The following is a 25160-nucleotide window of genomic DNA, read 5'->3' as shown; positions in this document are numbered from 1 at the left end:
TCCTTCTCTTCTCTTCCCTGCGCAGCCAGCGTTTCTCAAATTCGAACCTTTCTAGTTTTCTAGTCCAATATGCAGAGCTTTTTCAAGTTTCTCATTTGCCGTATTTAGAGAGGATTGTTGAGGCTATTTGATCGGATGTTTCGAATAAATGGGATTATTTACGATAGAGTATCTTAAAATTTATACGAAAACTTCTTACTGTCTCTTTTTTTAAAAACAAGGCCGAGTTTAAATAATGAAAGGTTGGATATATTTTCTCGTAAAACAAACGGCTACGTACGAATTATTTTTCCTCGACGTTGACCGCGTGACCCAGGTAGAATTGAGGGGGATACGAATGGCAAACAGGATAATTTAAATATAAGGGTTTCTGCTATTCTACATTTACGGGGGCGTATATTGCCAGGCTATAAACCTGGCCGGCTATTCGCGTCTAATTCCACTTGTGCCGCGGCACTCCTCCCGTTTGCCTCTGACTCTGGAAACCTCGATCTAATTGGCTGAGATTACCAGCCGAGAGAAACGAGTATTTTACGCGGATCCTGTTACGATTTCGGAACAGAAACTCACTTTTGTCCCATTTCTGTGATTGAACGAATGTGAATTCCTGATTTTTAACATGGTTAAAGGGAGATTGAATCCAGGGATTATTCTTCGAATCTTTTTTTTTTTTTTTTCTTTTCCTCATTCGATGTCCTTATTTGTTTCAATTATTGCGCTTTGTGATTTGGAGATAATATTATACACTTATAAAATTATACGATAGGTAATTTTGTTCTAGTTTTTTTTATTTTAGTAAAGTAATCGATTATTTTTAATTCTCTTTCGAGCAAAAATAATTTCGATTATGAAAAGTCAAATATCATTGGATTATTAAGGTTAAAGCTCAAAATTTAATCTCCTCAAAAACATCATCCAAGAGATCCAAATCAAATTTTACTTGAATAATTCCAACTATTTAAATTTCCAAATCCACTCGAGACTTCTTATTATCGAAAGATTCCACGGAAAACAAATTCTCTTTCCGCGAATTTACTTGTAGCTTCGATTTAAAAAGAAGAAAAAAGAAAACAGCCCTGAATATGCGCGTGAATGTAACCCTGAAAGGGTTAACATCCCCATTAACGAGAGAAAACTTTGAGAAACCCTGTCCCGCGAGCGTTGTCGCGCTGACTCATACCCTCCTCCCCCTCCCCCCCGATCTGTCCCACATCCGCGGCATTCGCAAACCGTCGGCCGCACGCGAGCTGTAACTAAATTTTAAATTTTTACTTACTTCCAGGCTGCTGCTCACCCCTTGGCCCTCGCCCCGTCCGTCATTACCCGCCCTGCAATCACCGCCTCTCCCGGTATCCGCGCGGACACCCCTATCCTCGCCGCCTTTCCTCTTTACAATCCGCCGGCGTCGCGCTCCCGGATTGCTCGTAACCGGATTAACTGCGGATATTTGATAAACGGCCGATGGTCTTCGATCGTTGCCGCGTATCCTGTCCTCCTCTCGCGGATATACACAACTGATTCGAGATTCGAGCCCTAAGGATCCGTCCGTGATCCGTATTTTCGAGCAACTCGATCGTTGACTCGAATTTTTCTAGTCTCGTCTTCTTCTTATAAGTTTCTTGTTATTCGATGACTCGACGGAAGGCTGGCTTTCGTTGGGGTTGATCGTGGAATTTTTTTGGATTTTTTGGATGGAATGGGGAAGGGGTTGGTTAGATCTCAAGTTGGAAAAATTTTAAAGATTGAAGTTCAGTTTGGAAAGTGTTGTAATTTTAATTAAGAAGGGATAAAGGTAATATTCGAACGAATTGACGTTACATTCTTCAATTCCATTCGTTCAATCCTACGAAATGAAGGAAAGATACTTTTCGTTTTGAAAGAATTCGGAACTCGAAGGAAGATCTAAAGAATCGTGGAAACGAAGGAGAGACACTTTCGTTTTGGAAAGGAAGAACTTGGAACTCGAGGGAGGATCCGAATAATCATAGAAACGAAGGAGATATACTTTTATTTTGGAAAAGAAAAATTTGGAATTCGAGGAAGGATCCGAAGAATCGTGGAAACGAAGGAGAGACACTTTCGTTTTGGAAAGGAAGAACTTGGAACTCGAGGGAGGATCCGAAGAATCGTGGAAACGAAGGAGAGGCACTTTTATTTCGGAAAGGAAGAACTTGGAACTCGAGGGAGGATCCGAATAATCGTAGAAACGAAGGAGAGACGCTTTTATTTCGGAAAAGAAGAACTTGGAACTCGAGAGAAAATCTGAATAATCATAGAAACGAAGAAGATATACTTTTATTTTGGAAAGGAAAAATTTGGAACTCGAAGGAAGATTTAAAGAATCGTGGAAACGATTTGAGAGACACTTTTATTTCGGAAAGAAAGAACTTGGAACTCGAAGGAAGATCTAAAGAATCGTGGAAACGATTTGAGAGACACTTTTATTTCGGAAAGGAAAAACTTGGAACTCGAAGGAGGATCCGAAGAATCGTGAAAACGAAGGAGAGACACTTATTTTGGAAAGGAAGAATTCGGAAAAAACGAAGGAGAGACACTTTCGTTTTAAAAAGGAAGAACTTGGAACTCGAGGATCCGAGCGTAGATAAAAATATAGGTGGAAGAATCGTGGAAAGAGATTCGTAATTGATGGTGTTGGGTTGCCGATGGAGGCGGATCGTGGAACGATATTCGATTGTCGCGGTCGCCGCCGCCGCCGCCGCTCGGCGTTGGAATAAAGAGTTCCGTTTGGAAATAGTATCGCGCGCCGCGTTGGAAAATGAGAGGCCAGCAATTGCCCCGTCATGCTTCACTTAAACGCGACGCAATGGAATTTAATACCCTTTGTAGCGCATGAAGTAGCAAAACGAAATTAAATTCGAACAAAATGCATCGACGGGAGGGAGACGGGAGGGGGGGGAGGTGGACGAAGTCAAGCGTCATGTTATCGCGTTTGTGCGGAAATATACAACAAATGTAATGTAAGCGTTGCAGATGAATGACGGCGTATTTTCCCTCCGTGGCGACACGTGGTGCGCGTGAATAATTGGGAAAAAAAAGAAGAGAGAGGAATAAAAAAAAGGGGAGGGGGAATAAAAAATAAAAACAAAAAGTAAATGTAGATATATATGTATGTATATGTATAGTCGTGTCAAATAAAACGTGTTTCACATCGTACAGTACATATGCGTCTGTCGATAGAATATTTTGACGTGTAATTATTGTTGTTATCTGTAAAACATTTTTGTGGAACAGTGTTAAAATGGAATTTATATTAAGGGGAAATTTTTTTTTTTTTTAATCATTATTTTTGTGGCTAAAATCTGGATCGTGTTAGAAACTTAATATGGAAATTTATTCGGTATAATAATTTTAAACGTGATAAATCTTCGTTATTATTACACACATATATATATATATAGAGAGAGAGAGATTGGTGTTTGCTTTTAATACGAGAATAAAATTTTTGGCCTATATTTTCGATGGTTCGCGTAAAATAAAATCACTAGATTGATCGTCGTTGATTGACAATTTTATTTCGAATATATTCGTCTCCTAGTGGAAAATGTTTCAAAATCAAATTTCTGCGTAGAAAATTTAAACGAGATCAAATTTTTATATCCTTATTTATTATGATACAAAAATCGCGGATAACATTGAAACAATTCCAATCATTGTCGAATTGGGCACGATTTTGAAGTCAAGAAATCTATAAATTAGAAAATAACAATCAATCAAATCAATATTCATCAAAAAATTAACAAAAAATACCGATTATAAAATTCTTTCAAACACTTGCACGAAACCAAAGTGGAGAATTAAATAACTTGGAATAACTCCATCTGTCCTTTTTTTAAAAAAAGAAAAGAAAAGAAAAACAGAATCGAAACGATCGATTAAATTGCCGAAAAATTAACATATAATTAACATATATTGATTTCCATCTGGAAAATCTATATCAGGTGTGACAGTTAAGGAGGGGGGGAAATGCAAAGGGAGGAAAAGGTGATTATCACCGGATCGATGGGTGCTCCAAGTCGGAGTTTCCGAGTTTCTCTCCTCGGAAATGCGTTTTTGCAAGGGGAGCAAGAGGCCTTGTCACCGAAACTTGGTTCGAGCCTGTGGAACGAGGGCAGAGGAGGGGGTTGAAAATTGAAAAAGTCGGGATGGAAGGAGGAAGGACGGAGAGAAGTCGCCGGCAACTCTTGCGGGAGCGGGAAAGTTTGTTCTTTTGTCTCGAGGACCAGACAAGTTTTTGCAATCGCAAGTTTTCTACGGCCGCCCCCGCGAAACCAGACCCAGCAGAGACGATCAACGTTTCCTGGATAAAGTGAAATACTGGCGAGTATTACGCGGTGACGCAACCACTTCTCGAAACGCGAATATTAAGAAAGAAGCATTACTTCTCATTCATATACGATGAATGATTTCCATTTTCTCGAATTTCTTCGTGCAAACACTTTCCAATTATTGTTGGTACTAGTCGTATTCTCGATTCCAAAGTTTTCTTTTGATCATCGACTTATCGTTTCGTTATTCGAACGGAATTAAACAATTAATTATATTAGTTATTCTCGATTCCAAAGTTTTCTTTTGATCATCGACTTATCGTTTCGTTATTCGAACGGAATCGAGATTAAATTATTATATATACTGCAAGCACTTTTGAATTAATATCGATTATATTAATTATTCTCGATCCGTGTTAATTTCGATTCTAAATTCGATTGGAAAGTTTTCCTTTGATTTGTCAAATTTCTATATTGAATTTTTTGCAACCACGTTTCAATTAATATTAGTTATTTAACGTGTTTATAAGTTTCCTCGTTTGTAATACACGAATAGAATCAAAACATCTTCGGAGAACTGTGAAGAAGTGCTACATATCCCTGGCTCGATGAGACTTATATAATAAAACGCAATATATTAAAATGAATTTTCCAAGATATAAATAAATAATTTCTTCGATTTACATCTTTTCTAAACGCATGAAAATTCTTATAGCTGTTCGAATTCGACTCGGAATATTATTGCTCGAATAAACAAATTCATTCGCCGAATACCACGAAACGGGTCCTCGATTCGAAATACAATCAGAGGAACCAAAATATCGCGCTCACGCACGGAGAAAAATATAAATATTCGCAATCTTTCCACATAAGAGAAAATAAACACGAAGCGAGAACAAAGAAAGACTCTCCTTCTTTCGTATTTACTTGGAGTTACGTTCAGGGAAAATACAAATTCGCAATTACAATCTTTCCAACTCGGCGCAAAATAAATCTGCAATCAAGAACGGACAAGGAACAACGTTCGTTACAGTTGCAATTAACGCCTGCATCTCTTCTCCTCTCTCTCTCTTTTTTTCTTCTCCTCTCCCTCCTCTCTTCCTCCCCGTTAATCCATTCCCCTGGGTTGCCGTTGCCGTAAACAGGATTGCGGAATAACACGGTCAGAAATTTCTCAAGAATCTTATTTATTATCCCCCGCGGGAGGGGGAGGGGAGAGGGGAGACGGCCGAGCGGCAGAAAGGAACAATCGCCAACTAATTCAACCACCTTAATTACCGGCATAAGAACAATAAGATTTAGCGCTCTTTTGTCCCCGGGGAAAAATGAGAGATTGCCACGCGCGGGTCACCGGATTCCTCAGCGCCGTATTTCCAGGTAAACGGTCCGTGGACGCATCCTCTGCCCGCCATTGTTTCGCTCGTGGCAAGGAGAGAGGGAGTCAAAATAATGGAGTTTTCGATTTTCGGTGTCGTTAACGGCTCGTACGAGTAGTAAAGCGAAGATGGGAGTAAAAAAAAGAAGTTTTAATTATTATTTTTTTTACTGGGATATAAAGTTTGGATCAAGAACGGTTTCAGCATGTTTTCAAAGCATTTCCTTCTTTTTTTCTTTTTTTTTTTAAATGTAATTTTGTAATGGTGAGAGACGGAACAAAGTTTTAAGTTGCAGAATAAATTTATGCTAAGGCGAGATTTTGATTGGAAGTTTTTTGGAAAATTAAATTTTTGTTACGAGTATTATTTACCGGCTTCTTTTTGAAAAGTATTTTATCTTCTCGATAGAAATATTATAGAAAGCAGTAGGGATGTAAAATTATTAAAATTTTCACGTGAAAGTTCAACCGTAATGAAAGTACACTGAACCAGTTTATTTTTCTATCTCCTTATCGACGTTAATATCGTTAATATCACGATATCAGCATGAATGTTACGATAAATGAAAACTTTGCGAATTTCGCAAGAGAGCGACATATTTGTTCTGCGTTTTAATTTTCTTGAAAAACCTCTCAGACTTCCTCTCGTATATATATATATATTTACACTCCAAAACATGTTGAAAATTTGACAATCTAATAAACGATACTACTACTAAATATCTACATATATATTCAAGTTAATTAACGATAAATTATTAAGCGAAAGGATGGAAATATCTCAAAAATTAAATCAATTTTCAATTTTAACAAATTTAAGAACAATGTCAGAGGAGATGTCTCGATTTTAAGGGAGGAGGAAACGTCCTCGTTGAATAATTACTGGGCCATGCTAGGTCGAAAGGTCGGCCACGTTGATACACGGCTGAAAGCCGTTGGAGCACGCGAAATCACGTGGGAGGGATAAAGAATCCTCGATGACACGTGTGCGATCGGTCTTTTTGCCAAGTTCACCGCTAAGTCTTTGACGTCTCGATAACGGCAAGACTCGTTCCGAGGCTGGATCCTCTCGAGTTGGCCATTTTCCAGACTGCTGCGATTGAACATGTCGCGTATTATATAAAATGGAGAGCATCTCCATGGCTCTGGAGTTCATTATAATTCGAATCCCTCTTATCCAATAAGAATATTCCAAGAATATTTCTAGAATAATCTAATTTATAACGAAGATTATGCAGATGTAACGAGATCGACATCTCATTCTAACTCGTACTGTGAATTTTTACGGAACTTTGATCTCCGAAGAAAGTTAAAAGACGGTTAAATAAACATTCACTTCAGATATCAGAAATATTCGATTATCCTTTCCGATTTTCTTAAACTCTATCATACTTCTATTCCATTCTCTATCGTTTTACGCAACGTAAAATGAATTTACACGTACAAAATCCTCCCCCTCCACTCGTTGAATAATAATAAAATCCATTTCTATTCGTTAAAATTATCCCTTCCTTCTTTTTTATTTATCCCCTCGTTAGAAAAATAATATCTCCTTTTTACGGGTGATTCGAGAGGTTCGAAAAGAAGAAGAAGAAGAAGAAGAGGAATTCGTTTTTAAAGTTCGTTTTACGAGGAAGGCGGGGAGGTGATCGAAACTTCCGGCCCCCGACTCATCAGCACGCGTCACCCCATATTACGGATAACTATTCTTTCCGCTCGTTGCGAGCCCCCATTGTCAGCGGAGACCCTCGCGTAAGCGATACACTTTGGGGATCCCCAATTTCTCTCCCCCCTCGTTCTGTACGAGCAACCCACCCCGTCTTCCTCCTCTTCTTTCCTCGATTCCATCCTCGTTGCCCTCGTTTCACCTGGATGCCTTCGAGCATTGTGCCTCGTTTTTTTTTTGAAGAAGCGGAAGAAGGGATGGATGATCGAAGCAGATATATATATAAAAGAAGTATTTTTTGAGACGATCTTGAGTTTTGTTCGAAATATTTAAATTATCCCACGGAAAACATATACGAAGCGAATAAACGAATGAGATTTCATCGTTTCGAAGTTGAAACAAGAAAGAAGGGAAGCCAATGTTATTTTCGCGCGAATATAATAAAATGAATATATAAATATATATATAGAAAATATAGAAAATATGCCTGCTGGGAGAAATAGAAGGGACGAAGGAGAGCGGAAAAAGGGTGAAACAAAGGGAGAGGAGATAGGAGGAAGAAAGAAAAAAAATAGGAGGGAAGGCAGGAAAGGTGGGCTCCTCCTCGATCCTCCTGGTTCCGGATTAAACTTTAATTGATTCAACTCCGTGGTCTGTGGCCAGCGAGGCGCGTAGAAGAAGAGGGCACTCGCCCCCTTAGCCTGGCCGCGCCGAAGCCACTCCTCCTCCTCCTCCTCCTTTCCTTTCAATCTCCTGCACCAGGATGCGCCTATTATTCCGTCCCGTGGTAGGCCGATAAGTCGTGGAATCGAGGCTTGGACGACGATGGAATATAATAATAATTGGCAACGGGAGAAAAAGGAATCGGATCTGTTGTCCGACCGATTGTCATCGTTCACCGCCAGAGAACAATAATGCAACGGGTAATTATTTTTAATGACGAGTAACTATTTCGATCCATCGAAAATACACCCAGCTTGTCTCTTTCACGAGATAAAGCTTCATATATGTAATTCGTAATATATAGATCGTTGTATCGTTCCTAACTGATTCCATCGTTAAGCCCCGCCCCTCTCGAGAAACACGTGGTTTTAATCTTGGAGAGAGGAGGAAGAAGAAGAAGAAGAAGAAGAAGAAAAAGAAGGGTCGAACCCTTCGCTCTTTTATTTGCAAATAATTGAAAGGGCCGCGCGGAAAACAAAGGGCAGGCCAGCTCGCCCTCCTAGCGCGCCCTTCTCCTGGGAAAGCCAGGGGTTACCGCGATGGCGTGGCCGCGGAACGACGTTAGAAACGGTCGAGGAGAATCGTATTAGCCCGCGGAAGCAACACCAGCAGCATTCGTGTAACTCGATTCCTCCCTTCCGCTCTTCCATTCTTATGCAGCGTTCGAATATCACGAATTGGAAACGGGATAAAATTCTTCCCCGATGATTTTCAATTTTAACTCCAATAAAATTTTGATCTCGTAATAAACACGCGTTTCTATTGGATGCCTCGACGAGTTTAATTCCACGGAATTAAGTATTCGTTAAAGAGGTGTTACATCAAAGGGTCTGTTCGAATAAAATAAAATTATATTTCTATTCTTAAATATCCTTCGCAAACATCGTTGCGCTAATAATTTGCCAAATAAATTTCGATTCGACTCGTGTATGAATAGCACAGAGTTGCGGTGTTTGCGGGCATCGTACATTGCGAGCGACGTGGATTCCCGTGTCGTCGTCGGGGCGAAAAGGAGGAGTGAGAGAGGAAGGGGGGAGAAAGAAAACGGAGAGAGCGTTGGGGTTGGTCGACCCGAGAGGCGGCGGCTCGGCCGGGCAACGTCAACGTTGATTGGATTTTACAGCTAACAAGAAAATTATATTCGAGATTGGGTAGGTAATCGTGCGAGGTAGCATCTCTCACGGGTCGCACACTTGCACACTCGCCTCTCTTTTTTTGTACACCCTTCCTCCTCTTACGCGGCTCATCTCTTACGCCAGTTTCACCCCCCTTGTGCGGGAAACGTTACAGAAATAACTCGTCAAGGCGATTTACCGGTGAAGATTAATCTCCCTCTCTCTCTCTCGATATATCGAAGAGGGTTCGCGATAAATAAATACGTGCGAGTGACGATTGGAAGCGGCAGGCCTCGCAAAAATATCCCGCAAGACATCCGGGCGCAAGGCCCTCCGTCGACCCCTCCGAGCGCTGCGACCGATTTAACCCCTTCGACGAAGGCGATCACGCGCCGCAACTTTTCGCCACGCTTTTCCACGCCTCATCGCCGACAAGTACCCGCTTTTAAATGACTTTGAAGTAAATAAAGGAAACTGCCAGCTTTGTCGCCAGGGGGAGGAGGAAGAAAGGGGTTGAGATGGTTTGGGGAGGGGGAGAGACGAGCGATAATTTGGAGGAGAGAAGTTTTGATAAGTTAGGGATCGTTATTGTAGATTTAATATCTCGTATTTGAATCTTGTACGAGATACAATAAACAGGATTAGATTTAATATTTGACGATCGAACCTAACATGGAGAACGACTTAACGCACGATTATACTTAAATCAAAGATCAAATGCTTATATAATGAAAAGTGGTGGAAAAGAATCGAAAATAAGATAAATAAAAAAGAGAAAAATAATTGCAGCGATATGAGAAATGGCGGCAAGCGGAAAAGAGTGGAGGCCATTTCAAATTTAAAACGGGGATATTATACGGAGTCGTAAAGCCACGCGACCGGAGATGGGCAGCAGGCTGGTCGAAGCAACCCTAGGACGAACGCTAGCTCTCTTCCGCCCTCCCAGGAATAACTAAGTTCTCCTCCTCGGCCCTGGTGAAACAAGCGGACCGTCGATATCGGTGCACGGTGCTCGGGTCACAGACCATTAAGTCCCAGGTTTACCACAATAAGCACGCTATTCCGTACTGGTGGGTTACCGCTATTATCGAGCCAATGAGCCACGGACACTGATTCACCGGATTTTTCCCGGATGCAGAAATTCGAGATGCACTCTTATTGTTGCCTCTTTTTTGGATCTATTTCACCAAACGTTCGGTTCGCCCGTAATTGATGCGAAAATCTGTAGGATTCGTGGAGGAAAATTGAATATTTGCGTGGATATATTCGATTTCTCTCTTCTATTCCGGGCGCGGAGCGGATGGGTGGACGGATCTATGAATAAATTAGATTTAAACGAAATTGGCGAGTTTTAGGTTATTTTCGTCGAGTGTATAATTCGAACGAAATATCGTTTCGCGAGATTTAGCTTTATTAGATCTATTTCGAAGTAAAATCGAAGCGTTTGAAATAATTGAACGGTCAGTACGAATTTTATAAAAGTAATATTTATAATCAGCGCGGTATAAGAGGAATCAAAACTTTTAAAGTAACTTTTGAAACCGACAATTCCGATATTAAAAAGGATTCGGATAAATTCACATTACATTTCAATCGAGCAAAAAATTTGAACAAATAGACAAACTTTCGACATCTAAACCCTTTCCTCTCTCGTTACCTCAATTCGATCCGTGAATCCGTGAACGATTGAACGATTTTATTTCGCGTTGAGGATATTTTTCATCGACACTTTGTGCGACATCGTCGAAGATTGGAGCCATCGCGTGGAATGGAACCGTTCTTGTACGCGCGAGGGGGTGGTGATGGTGGTGGGTCGCGAGGTGGTTGGTTTGGTCCAAGTATATTACCAGCGTTACGGTGGTGGCGACCCCGCTGTCGCTATAATCTGTTTATAAAACAATTTGCGGGCCAAGTGATGCGTGAGATACAATATATCTACAAACATTGTTAGCATCGGCCCAATGAGGATTCGGTTGGCCGGGGGTTGGGTGACGAGAGAGAGGGAGAGAGAGCGAGATGTACACAGAGGTGTACGAGTCCCTTCTCTGATCTTTCTCGAGGAATCACGTGCTTCTGGTGATTCAGCGTGATTTAATAATGGCGAGGGAAACGAATTTGCTCGTCTCGTACGGGCTCGAGGGAACCTTATAATACTTTTTGCCAATTTATCTTTCGTCAAACCCATGGAATTGAGATGTGGTGATACGCAAAAAAAAAGAAAAAAGAAGAAGAAGAAAAGATATAGTGAAAATATTCCAGATAGATAGAGAAGGCGAATTTGTATTTGACTTTGCTTCTTTCATAATGTAACATATGGATAATACATATCTAACAAGATCAGTCAAATATTTAAATTTCTAATTTTTAATTCTTCGCCCTGGAACTGGAACCTGCTCCTTTCCAAATTCCATTTCCACCACTCGAAATCGGGTAATCCGATCATCGTTACTCGACAAATTCCACCTATTTCCGATCCGAAGAGGAGAGGAATTAAAAAGGGGGGAAATGTCTCGCGACAACGAAAGGGGAAAAGGAAGGAAGGAAGGAAGGAAGGAAAGGAAAGGAGTCATCCAACGAAAGGGGGAGCTTAGGCATCGCAGCGCTGAATTTCGACGCGCGCATTCGAAAGAACCGGGAAAGAGGTTGTTTTCTCGACGAGCGCCGGGCGCGTTCACCGTTTTAATTAATCGGATCCGAGATTTCGTTATTACCACCGATTAGCTCACGTACCAATGCGCATATTTTTTCGAACGTAAAACGCGAGTAGAGACTAAAACATCAACGCCCCGGCTAACGGTCCGCTAGCTGATGACGGACAAAACGTGTATCACGCTTCCACCCCCTCGCCGCAATTCCCTCTCTCTCTCTCTCTTCGCGCCGCTCTCCTCCGTTTTTCCCTGTTTTTCTCCTCCTCTTTCTCCGCTCCAACGTGTGTCCATGTGCGACTGGATATCCACACACCCCCTCCCCCGCCGGACGCCGTCCTTTCGCAGGGTGCAGCGTTGCATCGGTGTCCTGCGTGACGCTACACTTCACGCAACAGTAATTTCATCGTTATTTTTATAAATTGGGTGGCCAGGGTTAACGCTCCAGCTGTCCCGCCCGACGGATTACAGCTTTTTGTAATATTAAAGTTCAACGCCGCTCTACGCGTCCCCTCCTCCCCCACATATTTTCGCGTACACACACGCACACACGCTCCGCACCGTGTCATTTCGTTGGCCATACTGTTTTTTACCCCCGCGACACCGATCCTCCCCGACAACGTTGCTCGTTCCGTTCGGAATTATGAAATTACGGCGACGATGAATAAAACGAGCGTTCTCCTTTGGAGAGGATGGAAGGTGTGGGGGAGGGGGAGAGTGATTTTTCGAGATCGATTCGAGGAATTTGGGTGAGTGGAGTACGTTGGTATAGGGATTTCGTGGCGAGGAGTTGAAAATGAAGTTAAAAATTATTAGAATCGTTGGAATAGTATTTGTTATTATTAACCGTTTGGTGTTAAATTTCGCTGAGGAAAAAGATTTAATATTATAATTTGGAACTGAATTGATTTTCCCTTTTTATTCCGAATTTTTTACATGTTAAAGTTACGGGATAATAATAACAATTGCAAATAATCTATTATATATATATATAATTTTCAACAATTTTGATTAATGTCCTTCCAATATCCTTCCAATCGTTTCTCGCGTTCCTTCGACCCCCGTTTCGAGGAGGCCACCGTTAATCGCCCCTTATCAGCCGGCAATAATTCGCCACGAGAGGCGTCGTCCTCCTCCTCCTCCTCCTTCTCCTCGTCGGCGTCCAAAAAGTAAGTAGCTTTTTATTAAAGCGGCGAGTGGTGCGCGCGAGGGATGAAAAGTGGCGAGAGAGCGAGCGAGAGAAATCCAGGGAAGAAAATGAAAAAGGTGACGAGGATACCGTATTCTCCGCTCTCTCTTTCGCTCTCCAAGTCTAAAGTGGGCGGCTTGGAGACACAGGGGCGGGTTGAGGGAGGGTGGGCACGTGACTGCTCGTGCCGCCGCTGCAGGAGGGCGGAAAGGATATATATATACACACGTATACATACGTGTATACACGTGAAAGGACGACGTGTGGACGTTGCCGTGTCGATGGGCACGGCGCGAAACGCATTATCATGGCCGGCTCTGTGCAGGCCGCGTGCACATCCCTTTGGGCGCACGAGGGTGGGCAGAGGGTGATTGATACGCGATTTGGACGAGTGTAAATTCTGATTGCGCCGTATTATGATCCAAGGTACTTGGTTTCGAGCCCTTGCCCGAGGGGAGAGGGGCGCGCGTGTACGTGTGAAAGGAGGGTGTAAGGAGCAGTTTTGCAGCCTGGGCTGGCTGACTGCGCGCGATTACGATATAGTTGTCGAGGTTGGAACGTGTTCGCCGAGCCTTGGGGGATCCCGCCGATTAATAAACGCGCCCGTGGTATTGGAGCTTTGGGAATTTTGTACCTAAGTTCCCGATTTCTCCATTCTTTTCGTGGAAAATTGTTTTTCAGAAAGTGTTCCTTGGGATGTGCAAATTTTGAATCGAACATTCATTGCCCGTCTATATATTTTTTCGTAAAAGATAAAAGATAGAAGATGGAAGATAAGAGAGTTTAAATTTTGATTCGATTTAAATTGCTTGTTTTTTTTTCTTTTTCACTTGGAAAATTTAAAATTGGAAACTCTTATTACCAATGACATGAGAGATAAAAAATAGGGTAGGAAGGATTTTTGCTAGGCTCAATTCCTGCCGACGAATTTGTACGTCAAACACTTCATCGAGATATAAACGTCAGTGGATGGTACATGCTCGAAGCTAATAGATTCAGTTGCGAGCAGAGGGGTGAATATGATTTTAAAGTCCCTTTTCCACGGACCTTGGAGTTGTTTATTTAAGTTGTGTACCAAAGGGGGGTTGCGCGTGTATTCACGGAGAGATAGAAGCTTTGAAGTAGTCTTTGCCGGTTATAGTTATTGTTTATGCCATCTGATACCGCACTTTTATCCTTTCCACGTACTTCACGAGCAACAAGTTACACGACCAATCAAAGACAAAAGAATCCGAAACCAAATGGAGCAGTATAATTCGTGCAATATAGCGTATATATCACGAGCTTGCACAAGAAAAAAAGAAACGCAAGAGCAATTTTTTGAAATAATTATAAACAGAAATCCCTGTAAATAATCGAAGAGGGATGTAACTTCAAATCTTTAATCGAATCCTGTTTGAAGATCTCTAAATTAACTCTCCTCCCTTATCCGATAATTCCTTTATCCAAAAATCGTGCAGCCTCGAACAATCGAGATTCTATTCGTTGGATCATTGTACTCTTCCCATTCAAAATATTGTCGCAGAGGGAACAAAAGTCGGACATGGAGCATATCCTGGACGCACGCTCTAATAACGGGTATCCTTGGCACGGGTGGCGAGCCACCCTTCCGTATCGTGCGCTCGTTCATCGAACGTCTCCCATAACAATCGCCGTGTAATTCGATTCGATATCGGGAATTAGAGTTATGATTCCGTAGGAATAATATACGAGCAGGTCTTACAGTTGCGGCACGTGCTCGACGCGCGTACGCGTCAACCTTCCAATTATAATGCGCGATTTGATACGCGTTGACGGCTCAATTCGCTCAGATTTTCACCCCGCTTTCTTTTTTTTTCTTTCCTTCTTCCTTTCTCTCCAACAATTCGATTCGATTCGATCGCTCTCTTCTTCTTCGGGGGGAGTTTATCTTTGTCACAAGTATTATTTCTTTTACCTCTTTGGAAAGAGATTAAAAGAACCGTCTTAATAAATTGTCTTAATTCTTTTCTAAGATAGTATTATTGAAAAGAATAAAAATGATATTAATGATATCACTCTCTTCTAAAATTATCGAACAACAAATGGACGATACGCGTTATAAAACTTGTAGAAAGGGAAGATTAGATGAGAGAGTTTGATTATTTTGTCAAAGAAAGTGGATTAAGCAGCGAACATCTTTCCACAAATTCAATAACGATACGTTGAGAATTTCTGATGCCAAACAACGAAACAAACCTCGTCAAACCAATTTCACCAAAGTGACAACTCATTTTTCTCCCTTCTTCGTACCAGAGAAATACGTATCCATTATTATCCCCATCTCACGCTCGACCAAGCGACCACCGGATCACACAAACACGCACAAACATGCATACGCACGACGAAATAGAGAGAAATCAGCGTGTGACTTTTTCTCACGCGTAACTCACGCTGATAAGCTCTGGTAACGCCCACGTTGAGGGGAAGCATACGACAAACGTTATATTAAAACGCGACGAAGAGGGGAAAGGAGGAAAGGAAAAAAGAAAAAGGAGAGGAAAAAGGAAAAAAGAAGGGAAAACGGCTCGATCGACGGCAACGAGGGCGCGTGTCGAGCCCGATTCTCACCCCTTTAACCCCCTGGCCCTCCCCTAAACGGTTAAACGGCGTTACGCGCTCGCTGCCCGCCCGCTTGTCCGCTCGTGTGCAAACTCATCGATCCCCGAGCTCTCGCTACGATTTGCATTTAGTAATGACCCGGCATTGCCTGTCGCGATGATATTGAAAATGGACGGATCGATTGTCGGGAGGAGAGAAGGGCGAATGCTCGCGATGGCTCGATTGCGTACATCGTTGGATTTGACCAAGATCGATTTCTTTCTTAGAAATTTGTTCGATCGCCAAAGTTTTCTTTCTTTTCGAGGAAGCCTTTTCGAAACGATTAAACGGATCGTTTTAGGAAAAATCCCTTTTTCCCCGATTACTCAAGATTCGCAAGATAGGCAGTTTTCGAAAGGATGCTCGCTCCCTTACTCGTCTCTTAAAATAAATCCTCGAATAACGAAACCAGTCTCCCCTTTCGAATCTTCCCTCTTCCACGATTTCGAAAAAAAAAAAAAGAAGAAAGAAGGAAAAGTTCGAGTCTCGACGATGGAGGCGAAAACAGCGAAACAAAAATGCCGGCTAGTTGAAGGGGCTTGTACGCAAGTGGGAATATAGTAGATTTGTAGGAAGAAGGGGGAGGAGGAGGAGGAAGGGAGATGGGTGGGCAGAGAGGGACAAGCGGGTCCGCGTAATATAATTCAGTAAGTTTATGACTGGCCCGGGGGGACGGTGGCGGTGGTTTGCATATAACCGGGGGTAAGTTGGCCGCTTCGAGGTTTTCGAGGGAGGGGGAGGGGGTGAGTCGAGGAGAAAGATGGGCGCAGGGATAGAGGGACGAGGCGAGGCGAGGCGATGCAAGAGAGGAGAGCGAAACGAGGGGTGGTCGGTTGGCCGTATTTCTTGTCTGGTGAGCTTTACGGTGGCGCGCTGCGTTATGACCGTCGAATGGATTATCATTTCTCTCTCTTTCCGCCTCCCTCCCCCACCTCGTCACTCTCGCCGTCCCTTTGCACTCGTGCTTCGTCCCTCCTTCGAGCCCTTTCTTCGAGCAGCCTTCGTGTATCCTGTAAGAAACCTCGCCTCCGCGTTCTCCACCTTCTCACCCTTTCCGCTCCAACCCTCCTCCTTGCAAAGACATGCAAAGCGGAATGGGCAAAGGGTGGATGGGTGGGTGGTTGGCCGTGGTCGAGAAGGGCCCTCGAAGGGGGCAACGACGTTACGAGGAGGAGGGGTTGGGTTGGGAAGGGAGATCAAGGCAGAACGTTCCGCGAAATGTTCCTTTTTCCGTGCCTCTTTTCCTCCTTCCGACCGTTGTTACCAACACGCTCGAGTTTTCTTGCCCGCGCACCACGGGAGGATAGCTGGGGATGGCTCGGCGGATACGGGGGAGGGAAAGAGAGGAAAAAAGGGAAAAAGGGAAGAGCGGTGGAGGAGAGGAGAAAGGCCGATGCAAACCCCGTGAAAAGGGGTTAGGGGGCGGTGTTCGGCGTATACGTAGCCACCGACAGGTACATGAACAAGCGTGGATATGTATAAAAAAGAAGAAAAGAAACGGGGGCGCATAAGTGCGCGCTTCGAGTTGTATCGGAGGATTCAAAATGTGGACCGAGATTATTCTTAAAAGGAATTGTAACGAGTTAGTAAGTCTTTTCGAGATTGATTATGGGGAGGAAGATGTTTAAATTTGGACAAAATGTTAAGTACGATAGGTTCATCCACGAAACGAAACAAAGATTATCAAAATTCTGCAATCCCTTGGTTAATCGTAGAACCAGTCAAATCCTTTCTCACCAGTTTTCAAAAATTACTCGAAAAATAATTCAAACCAAGTAAATTATACATTTCTCGAATTTTATCTGCCGTTTCGATAATTCTAAACTTTTGCTCCAGACTGTACATATTTACAAGTTGAGTAGAAGAGAAATGCGACGTGTATGTGCGTGCGTATTTCTGGAGGAGCACACAGGGCCGTGGATCTCATCTTATGTTGCACAACATTGGCCGCCATCATTGGAGGAAGCCGGCTGGAATTAATTTGAATGTTTTTTGAACGGCGCAACCCGGGGCTCTCCGTCTCGCAAGAAACGCCAGAAACCTCCACCTCCGCCTTCTAACCCCCTCCCCACCATCCCTGTCTTCGCTACCCCAGGATATCGTGTCCCTCATCCCAACCCCGCAACCTCGTAAATATACACCGATATTACGTCCGTGGTACCCAAGAATACCGCAATTTATCTTTTCCTACGTCGATCCACGGGAATCTTGGTTTCATTGGTCGATACAGACCTCTTGATCCCGATGCAAATGAAATTCTAAGGATAAGAGTCGGGGATGTAGCGCGGTATGATAAAGTATGATTAACTTTGTCGTATATATACTTTTGCGTACTCTTAATCGCATCGAAATTTATATCATGTATACGCACTATTATAATCGAATCTTTTTGATGATTTTCCTCGAACGATATCCAACGGTATCCAAACGATTAACGAAACATTAAAATAAGGAAAAACGAGAGATACGAAGTTGACGAATTAAAATTTTTCGTAAACAAATAAAGAAAGATGGAGAATCAGAAAAATTACGTAGGTGGCGCGCAAGTGCATATAATTGTAGTTCTATGGAAGATTTATTTGTTCGAAGTTTCCGTTCATTCTTCGAGATTATTTTCCTCGAACGAGCGGTATCCAAACTGCGATTAACGAAACATTAAAATAAGGAAAAAGATACGAAGTTGACGAATTAAAATTTTTCGCAAACAAATAAAGAAAGATGGAGAATCAGAAAAATTAGGCAGATGGCGCGCAGGTGCATATAATTGTAGTTCTATGGAAGATTTATTTGTTCGAAGTTTCCGTTCATTCTTCGAGATTATTTTCCTCGAACGAGCGGTATCAAAACTGCGATTAACGAGACATTAAAATAAGGATAAAGATATGAAGTTGACGAATTAAAATTTTTCGTAAATGTGCATTCGAAACATGGAGAATCAGAAAAATTACGTAGGTGGCGCGCAGGTGCAGTATAAATCAACTATCGCTAGCGGTTCATTATCATTACTCGCGGTCCACGTGACACGGTGAACGCCGTGTTGCGGATGACGTCGGCGCGCCCTTCCACGCAAATTATTGCGGATATAAAAGTGGCACGGGAATATTCGTTTCGAACGAACCACGCTCGCATAAGTGCGAAGCGTACGCGGCCGAAAACGAAACACGCGTTGGCCGATCTCGTCGCATATTTGTGGCCCCGGTATCCGGTCGTAAATAAAGCCCCTCTAAAAACAAAAACGCAACGAAATAACGAACAAATGTAGCCATCACTTCTGCCACATAAACCTCCGCGCGCCCGACCCTCCCAACGACATCGGCGACACCCGATCGACGCTTGATAGTGGTCGTGCGCCAACCCACCGACACACATTACCGACTGTTCAACCCCTTGCCCGGGAAAATTCGTTTAAATTGCAGCTTCCACCCACCTATAGCGTGATGACGAATCGCTCTGCTTTGGAATTTTAATTTTGTTTTTTTCTCTTCTCTTTTCTTTTTAACTGTACTCGATAATTTCGAACGCGATGTTAATGAGAAACCTGATTTTTGTATTGAAATAAATAATTATATTTATATGCAATATACTGTGAATATTATATACACGTTTCAACGGAATACGGTTTGCAAGGAGAATAGTTTGCTAACAGGACTAAGGAATCGGACGAGATCGGCGTTTAAGCGGGCACGGCTCCATGTTGCCGTTGGAAAAGCATTTAATTAGCGCCGTGGATATAATTAAGGAGGAGAGTGGTCAAGCTGAAAGGCAAGGTCGTAATGAATCGGGCACGAAGGAAAAATGAGGAGAAGTTTCTTTTGCAGGCTTTCGTTTTCATTCTACTTAATACGGCATAAGACGTTGATCTTGAAATAAAACTTATTAAAAGGGCTCGTCCCCCGAGGAATCGGTGGAGTGGTTTTTCTTCGCCGTGTCTTCTTCCCCCTCTTCCTCCCGCCCTCCGTGGCGAAGGCGACGCACGACTGCCCATGAATGAACACCAATTTTTTTGCCCTCGAAAGTTTCAGGAACGGTTTCAGCAGCTCGAAGCCGAAGCGATTTCGCATAATAAATCTGTGAGATATTTGTTAGGGTTGCTAGCGAGCATTTGTCTATGTTAAGGGGGTAGAAAGGAGGCGCCGACAACACGGGCGCCTCCATCTATCAACGGCCCGAGAAAACACATCAATCCACGACTCACGCCACGATGGACCGTTTTAAGGGTGAGAAAAATAAATAAACGCCGATCAACGACACGTCACGGATCGCTCCTTTCTTTATTGGATAGTAATTCCTTCTTTTCTTTTTGAAAAACAAAAGAAATTTGAACCGACGCAATTTCCTTGCTTCCTTAAAAGATTTACTTTAGAAATTTTCGATTTATTTCCAAAAATGTACACTTTAAAATTATTCCATCGTGAAATTAGAAAAAGAATAGAATTTTTACTTCGCTTCCTTTTCAAGAAACACAGAATTCCTTTCTCCAATCTAGCAAACGGATGCTCTTCGTCTTCGCTTTGTCGCATTTCACAAATTTTCTTTTTTGCCCGTAGATCCTTGTTTCCCTACGGGTCTTGGAGTATTCTTCGAGCATCGTGGACAGGATTAAAGTATAACGAAGGGGCGCGCGGTGAAAGGAACAACAATGCATCCCCCATTGAAAATGTATCAGGAGGTGAATTTCGATTACAGGCTGCCGGTTGTTTCGACCGCGAAAACGTTGACAATAGGCAATTTCGCATTTCAAAGGACAATATAGGTACTCGTTGTGATCAGCATGTAATTAGGTGTGGTACGTGGGCAGGCACGTGCGGACAATTCATCAAGGGGCCTTGCCCCTGAACGCGCTTCGATCCGCAACCACGTCATTTACGGGTGTTGCGGGGCGCAAGGCGTTTTGCGCAATACTTGCCGGTATTACCACCCCGATTTCCCAATTCACGGCGTATTAATTCCACCCTCCTCGTGTTTCCTTAAAATAATCGACGTAATAGCGCGTATTCGTCTTAATTCTTTTCCTATTTCAATTCTTGATCGAGACAATAATTCTTCCTTGATTTCGTCGATCATATTTAAGTAAGTTTATCCACAACTTTTTAGATGGATGTTTTAGAGATGAAGATTTTACGAGAGTTTGTTGCAGCGTATTATTTTGCAAATTTTCGAAACTCCAAGATTCGTGTCATCGAATTGAAATTTCGATACGTATATATGAATATTAGGAATTGAAAAATTATTATCATACGTAGACTACTTTTTCTTTATAATTATAAGTGGATTTCACGAAATTATAAAACCAACTATTAAAGTCTTCTCAAAATTGATCGAGATCCAATCTACTGCAGAAAAAGATTATCGTCGCACGAATACTTTTCCAGTTAAATGAATCATTTGGCGTACATATAAATATTAAGAATTGAAAAATTATTATCATACTTTCCCTAAATGAATTATTTTCGAAATCTTATAATTATAAATGGATTTCACGAAATTATTATCAAAGTCTCCTCAAAATTGATCGAAGTCTAGGATCTACTGCAGAAAAAGATTATCGTCGCACGTAATACTTTTCCAGCTAAATAAATCAGCGTGTCAACGAACTGGTTGAAATTAACTTTCAAGACAAGGCGCAAGGATTTGCCGCACGGATTGATCGCACTTTTTTTAACGGGAAACAATTTTTATTCCCGTAGTTTGGTCGCGTAAACAAGGCTGGCCCAACTTAAAATGAAAGCCCGGCCGAGTTTCACCGGGCATAAGTTTTAAAAGAATTCATCTCGGTCGAAGAACACAAGTAATTGCGATCCGCCTGCTCCTCCATTGTCGCCCTTCCTTCCTTCCTTCCTTCCTACCTCCCTCCCTTCCTCTTTTCCCTCCCTCCTTCTTTCCCGCGCGCGCGAAATTCAATTAGCAGGAGCCGCGGTTCTTCCTTCTTTTAAAAACTCTCGTTCCAGAGAGTCGTCCACCTCCTTCCCCCTGTCGAATCGTCGAAACGAAGTTGCGCGGACAAGAAGCGGAAGAGGGGCAGCAAGGAGGAAGAAAGAGAGCGGGAAAAGGAAAACAGAAAAACATTTCGCGCGACACTTCACGGCTAATCCACTTACTTCGTACCTGGTAAGTACTCAACCTAATTAACCGAGCTTCTCCTCGACGTTCCTCTCTCCTTTGCTACGCGCCTCTTTTTTGCCAGGGAGAGAGAGAGGGAGAGAAAGAGAAAGGAAGGGAAAAAGGGGGAGGAAAAAATGCTCGCCTTTTTCGCGCGACGATTTTTTTTAAAATGGGTCACTCCATGCCCGGCACGTGGGTGCACGCATGCTCCTACACCCTCCTACCCTCGAGCGGGGGTGGGTGTGTGCGTAGGTACCACCGGCGTGCTCTCTTGTCTGCCCTCGGTGGCGGGTTGCTATAGAGACGCGTAACCATCCAGCAAAGGGAACATAATGGCGGTGGGAGAGGGGGAGGGCGAAATAGGAACAGACGGATGGGTGGGTGGGTGGGTGGGTGGGTTTCGGTGGTAAGAAAGAGGGACGTATCCTCGGACGCAACCAGGGGTGGGGGTTGAAGGAAACAGGCAAATGGGATTAGAGTCGACTCCTGTATCGGTGTCTCGTTGCGACACTTTTTTTCCAATTTTCCTACGTTGCCTCGAAGAATTGAAGAAACTTTCGTCGATTGGTTAATTTGAAAGAAAAAAATGTTTCTTGTTCCCTCATATTCGTCGCATAAGTTTAATTTATAAATGTAATTTCGTGTTCGAATAGGTATAGGAATAAGCTGGATGGATATATTATATTAAAATAATTGAACAGTTTCGAAGATATTTCAAGCTTCTTAAATCATCTTGTTAATTTTCAGTATTCAAATTATACCTCTTCTATTATTACGTTATAATAACAAAATTGCGTCAATAAAGTATTACTTTGTTCGAGACTCTTAACCACTTACTTTCTCAACATTTTTCTAATTCCCAATTCTGCTCAAGATCGTGAACAAAGTGAAAACGGACAACTCCTATAATTTCGATATCGATGCAAAAAGAACTTGTCGAATCGAGACATTTCTTGGACAACGCCCCTTTGGAATCGCTTCGTTTGGAATTTTCACGATAGGCGACGAATTAAATATCGATACGAGGGGTATAAACTCTGAATTAAACTCGACTGGCTCGACTCGGCGCAGTTATTAATTATACACATCGCGACAAAGTTAACAATCTCTTCGTCCCAGTAACGCCACAGGATTAAATCGTACGCCTTTGCAAAACACGCGCCTCGTAGGTGTCGATAAATATCCTCCGCACGCAGGTGTAAATTTATGAAACGCGTTGCGGACGTGAGCCGGCCGATTAATTATAACGCGATTTAAATCCTATTTAAATTATCACGCGCAATTAGCGATTGAAGGGTTTAAAAGGTGGCTTATATAAATACATATTGAACGCCTGACAACCTAGAAAATCGCGGGTGGGTAAACTTTCTTACCGGCAGGATAATATATCAAGTCGTATTTATGGAACTCTCTTTCTCTCCTCGGCAGGGAACGTACTAAACTCGCCACAATTTATACGCGCCATCTTCGTATAAATATATATATATATCATCTTTCTAATTAAAAAAAGAAATAAAAAGAGGGAAAGAAAAAAGCAGGTGATATAATATAAATAAAAATCGATCGATCGATTTAAAATAAAAATTTCGTTTTATCCTCGAATCTATCTGTCTATTTCTTTTCTTTTTTCTTTTTTCTTTTTTTTCCCCTCTCTCGGAATCCGTTCGATAAGTTTTCACTTCCCTTTATCCGTGAGTGATTTATAAACGAGGAGGAAAACTGTGGTGTTGGTTCAATTACCGTATCCATTTCTTAAAAGGGTGTTTCAACGTCGAAACTGCTTGAGATTGAAACGTTAATTACCGCTTTGATCGTGCCCCAACGGCGACATCGACCGGCCAAGTGCCAGTGACATGCAGAAGCGTAGGTAAGCAACCTCTACCCCGTATTCTCTGCCCCTGCAGCAACCGAGCACGGCCACCTCGAGCAACCCTCTTCAAGCTTGGCCACGTGGGGGAGCGGAATACCTGTCTGTCACTTATCGGTGGCCTCGTTACTCGAGCTCTCCTCTCTGGTAACGAGTCATTAGACAGCTGACTGGTCTGATTCCTTCTCTTTCTCTCCTCCTATTCTCTGCCCCTCTCTCTCTCTCTCTCTCTCGATCACCCTTCGCTCGCCCCCTCGATGCCTTTTCAACGACCACTCCACCTGTCCTCCAGTCCTTTTCCCTCTGAACTATGGTTCGTGTCGATGATTATGCGCGGCTGGACTTCACGTTTGATATTAAAGATGCCGATGATGCGTGGATTGGACGAGTTTGACGGGATAAGATTTTAATCGGATCGTTTCTCTCAAATTGCCTTTTGAAAAATGAAATATAATAAAATATTGGAGCGAGGAACGTATGTAATTTTGAATTTTTGATCGCGACATCAAAAGATCCTGAAACTATTCTCTAAAACGATCGCATCGAGTATCTATTCTCGCACATATTGTTTTCACCCTGACGATCACCAACGAGGATGGATACTCCTTTTGGGGTTCATAATACGACATCGCGAACGCGGTAGGAATTTTCAATATATCTCGCTAGGAATTCCTCGCTCTTGCCGCCTCTTCTGTGAAACGCAGGTTGCGCAGTGTTAAACCCGGCTACGAAGGAGGAAGGAAATTCCACGTATCGTTAAGAATTTGAAGAGAATTATCGTCTCGACGCGAAGATTCTAACACTTGAATTTATATTTTATAAATAAATTAAAAATCTAATATATCATATACCTTTGCATGTTTGGCAACGAACAATTCTATCTTTAAGAATTATCATTTTGATACAAAACTTGAATTTAAAAACCTAATTAAAAAAATTATAGATGCAAGTTTCACGTATTACGTAGATTCGATACACATTTCGATAATCTTCCAACGATAGACAATTACATATTTTCGATTCGAACAACGATGACGCCGAGAAGAACAAAGGAGAACCCGCCAATCCAAGATTCAACCAATTTGAAAAGCTTCCATTAAATCGCAGGTATAACGCGTGAGACCATAAGATCTTGTTCAACCTGGCGAAACGAAAGAGGATGCAATTTAATTCTTAGATTTTAATCATCGCGATAATCTTGCGGCGGAAAGCGGCAACATCCTCCCCCAACCCCTCTCATTAAATCGACACTTTTATTTTACGCGTCCCGCGTAAATGCTATATTAACTTTTCATCCCGGAAGTCCAGGATGGAGGCAAGGAAGGAAGGAAGGAAGGAAGGAAGGAAGGAAGGAAGAGTCGAAAAGCGGCGAACAGCGTAATCGTACGGTTAGCAAGGGGAGTTTTGCTTGCCAGAATCTCGTCTAAGGAGATTTTCGAGGCTGCACGCTTCCCACAAGGATTTCACGGAGGCGTTGAATCCCCGTTTCCGCCCGTTCTTTCGCTTTGCCTCTCGGAAAACCAAAATAACTCAATTAAAGAATTTCCATGAATCCGCGCCGGATAAATATTTA

The sequence above is a fragment of the Apis cerana genome, linkage group LG6 (assembly GCF_029169275.1).
Source record: "Apis cerana isolate GH-2021 linkage group LG6, AcerK_1.0, whole genome shotgun sequence".
NCBI lineage: Eukaryota > Metazoa > Arthropoda > Insecta > Hymenoptera > Apidae > Apis > Apis cerana.
This window is presented reverse-complemented; position numbering follows the sequence as displayed.